A 7491-nucleotide genomic window follows, 5' to 3' on the forward strand; every position below is an offset into this window, starting at 1 on the left:
AGTGTACACTGACTGGGGTTGAAAAAAACTATAGCAGTTCTGCGAGTGGAAACGCCTCATTGATGAGAGAAGTCAGAGGAGATTGGCTGATGTTTGATGTGAACATTCACTGAAGCTCTTGACCTGTATCTTCATGATTTTATGGATTGTGCTGCTGTTACATGATTGGCTGATTTGTATATTTGTATGAATGAGCAGGAGGTGTTCCTAATAAAATGGTCAGTGATTGAGTGAGAATATCAGTGCTGCGTTTGTGTGAACTGTGAACAATTGTGAACATTACATTATATACATGATCAGAAAAGGTACTGTTCTGTGTTTGAGATGTTCTGATTGATATGTAAAGTTTTAAGTTCAAATCAGTGAAGATGTGGGTTTGTGGTTATTACGGTTGGGTTTGCTCTGGTGTGGCGAAACAGAAATGTCGGGGGAGTCAGCACACATAGTTTGTGCAATAACAATTTGCTTATGCATAATTAAAAACACAGAGATCTGTATCTACAGTGAGGAAATGATGATCTGACCTCAGTATCTCCAGTGTACAGTGTGGATTCTCCAGTCCAGCAGAGAGCAGCTTCACTCCTGAATCCTGCAGGTTATTGTTACTCAGGTCCAGTTCTCTCAGACTGGAGGAGTTTGAGCTGAGAACTGAAGACAGAACTGTACAGCTTTTCTCTGTGAGATTACACAAACACAATCTGGGAGAGAAATAATGATATATCAGAATACTGACATCACTTTGTCTTTCTCAAACACACACACACATGCCACTTGTATTATTATCTTTATATTTACTGCTGTATTACTGTACCCAAATAATGCTGGATTTCACCCCGGCAGACAGAATGAAGTAATGACTTATTGTTACACAGCACCAGAATCTACCAGAAACTCCACTTCCGAGAACACACTGTTGCCTACAAACATGGCCACCATGGACTACAATTCCCAGCACAACACTACATCAGTACATTCACAGACTCCCGAGTTCTAATCACGCACACCTATTCCCAGTTACACTCACACCCTATATAAACAGACGTCGGACTCTTACCCAGGTCAAGCTCATACCTGAACTTACCAAGCCCTGCATTTTGTGACTCGATATACTGCTTTTGATCTTGTTTTGCTCTCTGTTTTTTTTAGATTCGGCCTCACAGTGGTGTTTGTAGATTGCCTTAATTCTTGCCTGTCTCAGTTTACGATTTTTGCTTATCCCTAAACTGCATTTGCCTCCGTCTCTGACTCCACCACATGACACTTATACATTCATCACTATTTTGCTGTTATCACAAAATTGCTATTTTGACAATGGTTTTCACCAAACAAGTGTTATTATTAAGAAAGTTCTAGATTTGACATCATTAATACCACTGCAGTCTGAAAAACAGCAGTGTTCTCAACAACCATACCAAACGATTAACACTTTATTGTAATACACATTCTTAAATATTACAATTTCTATTATATAAATTCTCCACTGCAGTAATGTGAATTATTCATAACTTGACTTGAGTAATACTGCAGAGTTATTTACAATTACCAGTCATTTATTAGAAGTTGATTAGTGCAAATAATAAAAGTACTATTATAATCTTCATGCATTGTTGCAATAAAATAACTCACTGCAGTAATATTTTTACAAATGAAAATACTTCACAGCTTTTCTGAAGGCTTTACAACAGGCAGCAACCTCAGAAGACACTCATTTGATCTGTAATATTTATTCAAATCAAATTCATCCAGCTCCTCTTCTGAGTTTAGTATTATAAACTCCAGAGCTGACCACTGAGCAGGAGAGAGACTGACTCCACTGAGACGACTGTTATCTGTGCTGTTCACGTAAGTTTGGACTTCCTGCACTAGAGAATGCTGTGAAACAGATTGAGGGATTTTTCTGTAGAGTGATTCTCCCTGATTTTTCTCTTGATGTACTTGACTGTTTCCTGTTTACTGTGAGAGCTGCTTCCTGTCTGGGTCAGTAGGTCTCATAAGAGAGTCTGATTGGACTTCAGTGAGAGACTCAGAAGGAAATGGTAGAACAGGTCCAGGTATCCATTTTCACAATTTATCAAGCCTGTATGAAAACAGTAAACAAAAATCAAGTCCTTCACAGGAAAGGTAAGAGAGATGTTCAATGCTAGGAAAAGCACTTTAGTAAACATTGGAAAGATTTTGCAATAAGTCATAATGTCATGTGATTCCCACTCTTCTCCCACCCTTATTATCTATGCTGTCATTTAACTCAATAAACTTACATTCACATTTATGGTGTTTAATAGATGCCCTTAACCAGAACAACTTACAGTGCTTTTAAGTCTTCATAAATCAAATACATCCTGATTCTGGTTCACTAGGTCATGGACTAAGAGTACTATCAGTCTAAAAATCTCTGTGGGGGAGGTAATACACAGATAAAACAAGAATTTATTCATTTATTTATTTTTAATTAAAGTGCTAATATAAGTACTCCATGAAGAAATAGGTCTTTAGTCATTGTTTGAAGACAGCCACTGATCGGAGGGAGAGTGGTACAGTGTGTGGTGTGTTAAGTGCTTTAAGGTAGGTGGGTGGTGTTCTATTTTGGCTTTGTAGGCAAGCATTTGTGTTTTAAATTTGATGCAGGCAGCTACAGGAAGCCAGTGGAGGGAGCATAGCAATGGGGTGGTGTGGGAGAACCTGGGAAAGTTGAAAACAAGTCATGCAGCTGCATTCTGGATCAGTTGCAGAGGTCAAATGGCATGCAGAGGGAGACCTGCCAGGAGTAAGTTGCAGTAGTCCAGTGGCAAAATGACAAGGACTAAAGAAGCATCTGAGTGGCCTGTGTGGATAGAAATAATGAAATCTCTGCCAGACTTGCTGAGGTCTGAGCAGAAACATGAGCGTCTGAGGGAAGAAAGGAGAGAATGAGTTGAGTGTCATCCTCATAGTAGTGGTATGAACCCCTGTGAGGATATAATCTCAATAGGAGATTGAGTATAGAGGGAGAACAGGAGGGGACCAATACTGAGCCTTGTGGTACACCAGTGGAGAGTCTGCTTGGAGCAGATGTGGGCCCCCTCCATGTCACCTCATGTGACCAACCCTCCAGGTAGGAAGCAAGCCATTGCCATGCTGTGTCACAAATTCCAAGACTCATGAGCATGGACAAGAGAGTCTTGTGGTTCACTGTGTCAGATGCTGCTGAAAGGTCATGGAGGATGAGGACTGATGACAGTTTGGCTGATCTAGAGGCATGTATCTTCTCAGTGATTGCCGCAAGAGAGGTTTCTGTGGAATGTGCCACTTTGAAGCCAGACTGGTTAGGATCTAGGCCAGGGACAAACTTCCAGTTGATGGGCCCACTCGATGTTCCAGCGGCATCCAGTTCCCACCAAATGGTTTCCTACTGCAATGTAAGCTGTATTTCCAATTTATGGAAGAACTGCGTCCTGATGAGAGAGAGGTTGGGGTTCACGTTATCATGACTTACCGGTAAAGGGCTTTCCAGGGGGCCGCAACTCTAGTCACCGTGGCCTGGAGACGACGGTGGAGTTCTTTAGCCTCCTGAGAAGGGTGTTCCCACTCACCTGAGAGGAGATTCCCTCTGAAGTTCTTTGGGGGCCTACAGCCTCTCCAGAAGCATCTGAGTGGCCTGTGTGGATAGAAATAATGAAATCTCTGCCAGACTTGCTGAGGTCTGAGCAGAAACATGAGCGTCTGAGGGAAGAAAGGAGAGAATGAGTTGAGTGTCATCCTCATAGCAGTGGTATGAACCCATGTGAGGATATAATCTCAATAAAAGATTGAGTATAGAGGGAGAACAGGAGGGGACCAATACCGAGCCTTGTGGTACACCAGTGGAGAGTCTGGTGTAGCCAAGCCCAAGCCAGAGGCCAACAAGGCAGTCTTTCAAGTCAAGCCCAAGTTGGAGACCACTTCCATTCAATCCAGTCTGCCTCCTGACCCCAGCGAGAAATCTGTCACTCCTCGTTCCTGCTCTAGTGAGGATGTTGTTGCTCCACCTCCTGACTCCAGCGAGGATGATGCTCTGCCTCCAGAAGTCTGCTCCACTGCTTGGCTTTGCCGAGGACACTCCTGCAGTATTCAGCAGGCGCAGCAGCAATGATGCCCCCGCAGGATTAAGCAGATGGAATAGGGACAACGCCCTCTCAAAGGTCAGTAAGCAGAGCAATGACACCCTCGCAAGTATCAGGAAGCAGAGCAATCACACAAAGAAATAAATACATAGCTATTTAACAGTAAGCATATTATCTTACATTAATATTAATATTTCATACCTCATAACAGGGCGTGGTCTGTAACAGAATAGGCGTAACACAATGACTATCTGTTTAGTGCTCAAAAGATTCATATCTGTTTTTGCATTTGGATTTAACATAGTCTTTACTAGACCCTACCACCATGCCCTGAATGATTTTCCAAGTAGATTTTCTTTTAAATTTGGAGAATTATAATATACTAATGACATAAAACACAAACACAATGAACATACAAGTTAATATAAAAAAAACATTTTTTTTTAAAAAATCATACTTTTCCCATTTGGGTGTAATCAGTCATACTTTTACATTTACATTTAAAATGAATTTTTCTCTCTTAATGTAATTTGACAACATGACCATTTGTTGTCTGTTACCATCAGACTGAATATGAGCTAATGACAGATTGGGGCAGTGAATAATGGGATTGTGGAACTGTGAATGAGGGACAATGCACTAAAACTTTAGACTATACTGACCTCAGTTCAGTAGAAATGTCTCCATCTCTGAAGCTCAGTGGAAAGTCCATTGACTCTTCACTCTTCACAGCTGGATTCAGGTGAGTCTGATCCCTTTACCTACCTCAAACTAAGACACATTTATGTAAAAAATGATGAATTAATAAATGTAAAATTATAAAAGTAAAAAATTAACCGCAAAAATACATTTATTAAAGAGAACAATGGAATCTACTGAAACAATTTTAACTCGAAATGCCCCGTTAATTGACTTCAGTCACTAAGTAGCATATTTTTGTACTTAATTTCTCAAATTTACATTCCCTAAATCATCTTTACCTTAGTTCAGTAGAACTGGCTCCCTCTCTGTATTTCAGTGGAATATCAATAAAATAAATATAAATAGTTATAGAGGTGTAACAGCACATGAAAAGACTGAAATCTGGAGACAAGTTACAGAAAAGGTGAATTAGCTGTGAATTGTGAAGTGAAAAGAAAAAGGTTTGATATGAGAAATGAGGCCCACTGAGTGCACTGATGAGTGCATGCAACGAATGATGAAAGAAGCACAAGAACTGCTGTTTGGCTGGTCTGACTGTCTGCTGAAATCTGAATTGAGTGCAATATTCTCTCACCTCTCCTCTGTATTTGTGTCCTGTTCCCCTAAAACACTCATTTTGGAGGATATTTCTCATCCACACATACAAACTATGCCTGGTCTTTTCCCAATCATCATCTGTCCAGGTTCAGTGAGCCTGTGCCCACTATGGCCTTGGATTTCTGTTCTTGGCTGTCAAGAGTTGAAAACATCAGGAGCTGATGCTGTTCTAGCCACTTCTACTCAAGGTTTGATGTGTTTTACAAGTGGAAATGGTTGCAATTTTTTCAAAACAATCTGTCATCACATCTCTCAGACGCAGACACACTCCTCTATAAAACAGAGGCCGCACTACCAGTAACACACACACACACACACACACATTAATCGTTTAACTAATCGGATATTAGTAAAATGGAGTCCTCATATACCACTGTAGTTACTAGGTGTCCTTACAAATGCTGGTGTGTGTGTGTGTGTGTGTGTATGCACTGAACTAAAACCGACATGCTTAAATAAATTATATGAGAAAAGAATAAAGCAAATAAAAAAAAGGAAAGAAAACTAATTGATTATAAAAAGGAATGGACAGAAAAGTTAAAAAGAAATTAAAAGAATGGCAGAGCAAAAAGGAATCAAATCTTTCAAAACAATCTAAATCAAAATTGAAAGTAAGGAAAGAAAAACAAATCAACAAGAAACCAAAAGAATCACAGAGAAATAAGGAAAAAGATTATAAAAAAAAAATCTTCCTGCTACAATTTTGATTTTGAGTATCGTATCCTGTCATCATATTTAAATTGAATTATTGGGAACAATTATTGGGAATTCAGTTCTCAGGTCTGTCTGAAAAATTAAATTAAACAGCTACCTATTGCAATTACTAAATCTGACATATGTCATATTATATTTGATTGGTCATGTGACATAAAGACTCTGGCCCAGATGTGGACAGGGATCGGGGGGCGTGGTCAAAGAGGAAAACAGGAAGCAAAATAACAAATTAAAAACAATTTAAAAAAACATTAAATTGTAGATCCATTTTCACTTCCTATATGAACAAATTACTACAGCTAAAAATAACTATTTATATAACAGCTTTAATAGATTTAAAATGTCTCTCATCTTTTGTTACAGTATGTGCAAAAATATGTACAATATATGCAAATTAAATACATGATCATAAAGTACAAAATAAAAAATGGTAAATAGGAAAATAAGGAAATGAGTTGTCACGATTAGATGAAGCAGTTTAAGAATTCATCATAAAAAGATCTAGCCAAGTGTCAGGTGGCAGATACGGTGACTGTTGCGGTGAAGGCTTTTATTTAAAAGGTACTGGCAGGTAAAAACAAATCCAAATCATGAAACAAAGGCCAGAAGTAGCAAACATGAATCAAACATCTTGGTATGTCAGGTGTTTAAACAGAGTTGAATGAATACTTCGTGAAGTCCTTGTGCTGCGATTGTTCTTATTTATAGTGTGTGGTGGTAATTAAGTCCAGGAGTGTGCAATCAGTAAGAGGGTGAACTTGAACATGTGAGCTGGGAGTTAGAGTTCGTGGAGACCTTGTTTGTAGGCAGTGGTGAATTCTGGGAAATGGAGTCGGATGCCGAATTCGGTGTTGACACGACACAAAGAAATAAAATGTCCCATTTTCACATTTTAATTTTCTCATTTAAAACTCAATTTAAAATGTAGAGTTTAATGTGGAAAAAATATATAAAAACATAAAAAGAGAAAATGAACTGATTGGAAGAAGACGGCCAGGAGAAGGATACAGTGTGTTACAGATCACGGGTGTAACACACACACACACACACACACACACACACACACACACACAGGTGCACACCAATGACTGTACATATGAGTGGACAATATGGCACCATTCACTCCCATTGTGAGGTTCTGAAGCCCTTTTTTTTTGGTTGAAATGGGAGACGCCATCTTGTGATTTCAAAACATACAACAGTTTTAATGTTATAAATGACAGACATAAAATATGTACAAAACATTTCTTTTTTCTGTAGTTAGAGAATCTAAATACCCTCAGTACCTTCAGCCAGATGCAGTGAGACATGTAATATTTTAGTATTGCTACAATGTACAGGTAGATTTGGTTTAAAAGTGTCAAGTTTCAGGAGGTTGTTGTAGTCCATAATGCACAGG

Source organism: Pangasianodon hypophthalmus, chromosome 5 (assembly GCF_027358585.1).
Source record: "Pangasianodon hypophthalmus isolate fPanHyp1 chromosome 5, fPanHyp1.pri, whole genome shotgun sequence".
NCBI classification, from domain to species: Eukaryota; Metazoa; Chordata; class Actinopteri; order Siluriformes; family Pangasiidae; genus Pangasianodon; species Pangasianodon hypophthalmus.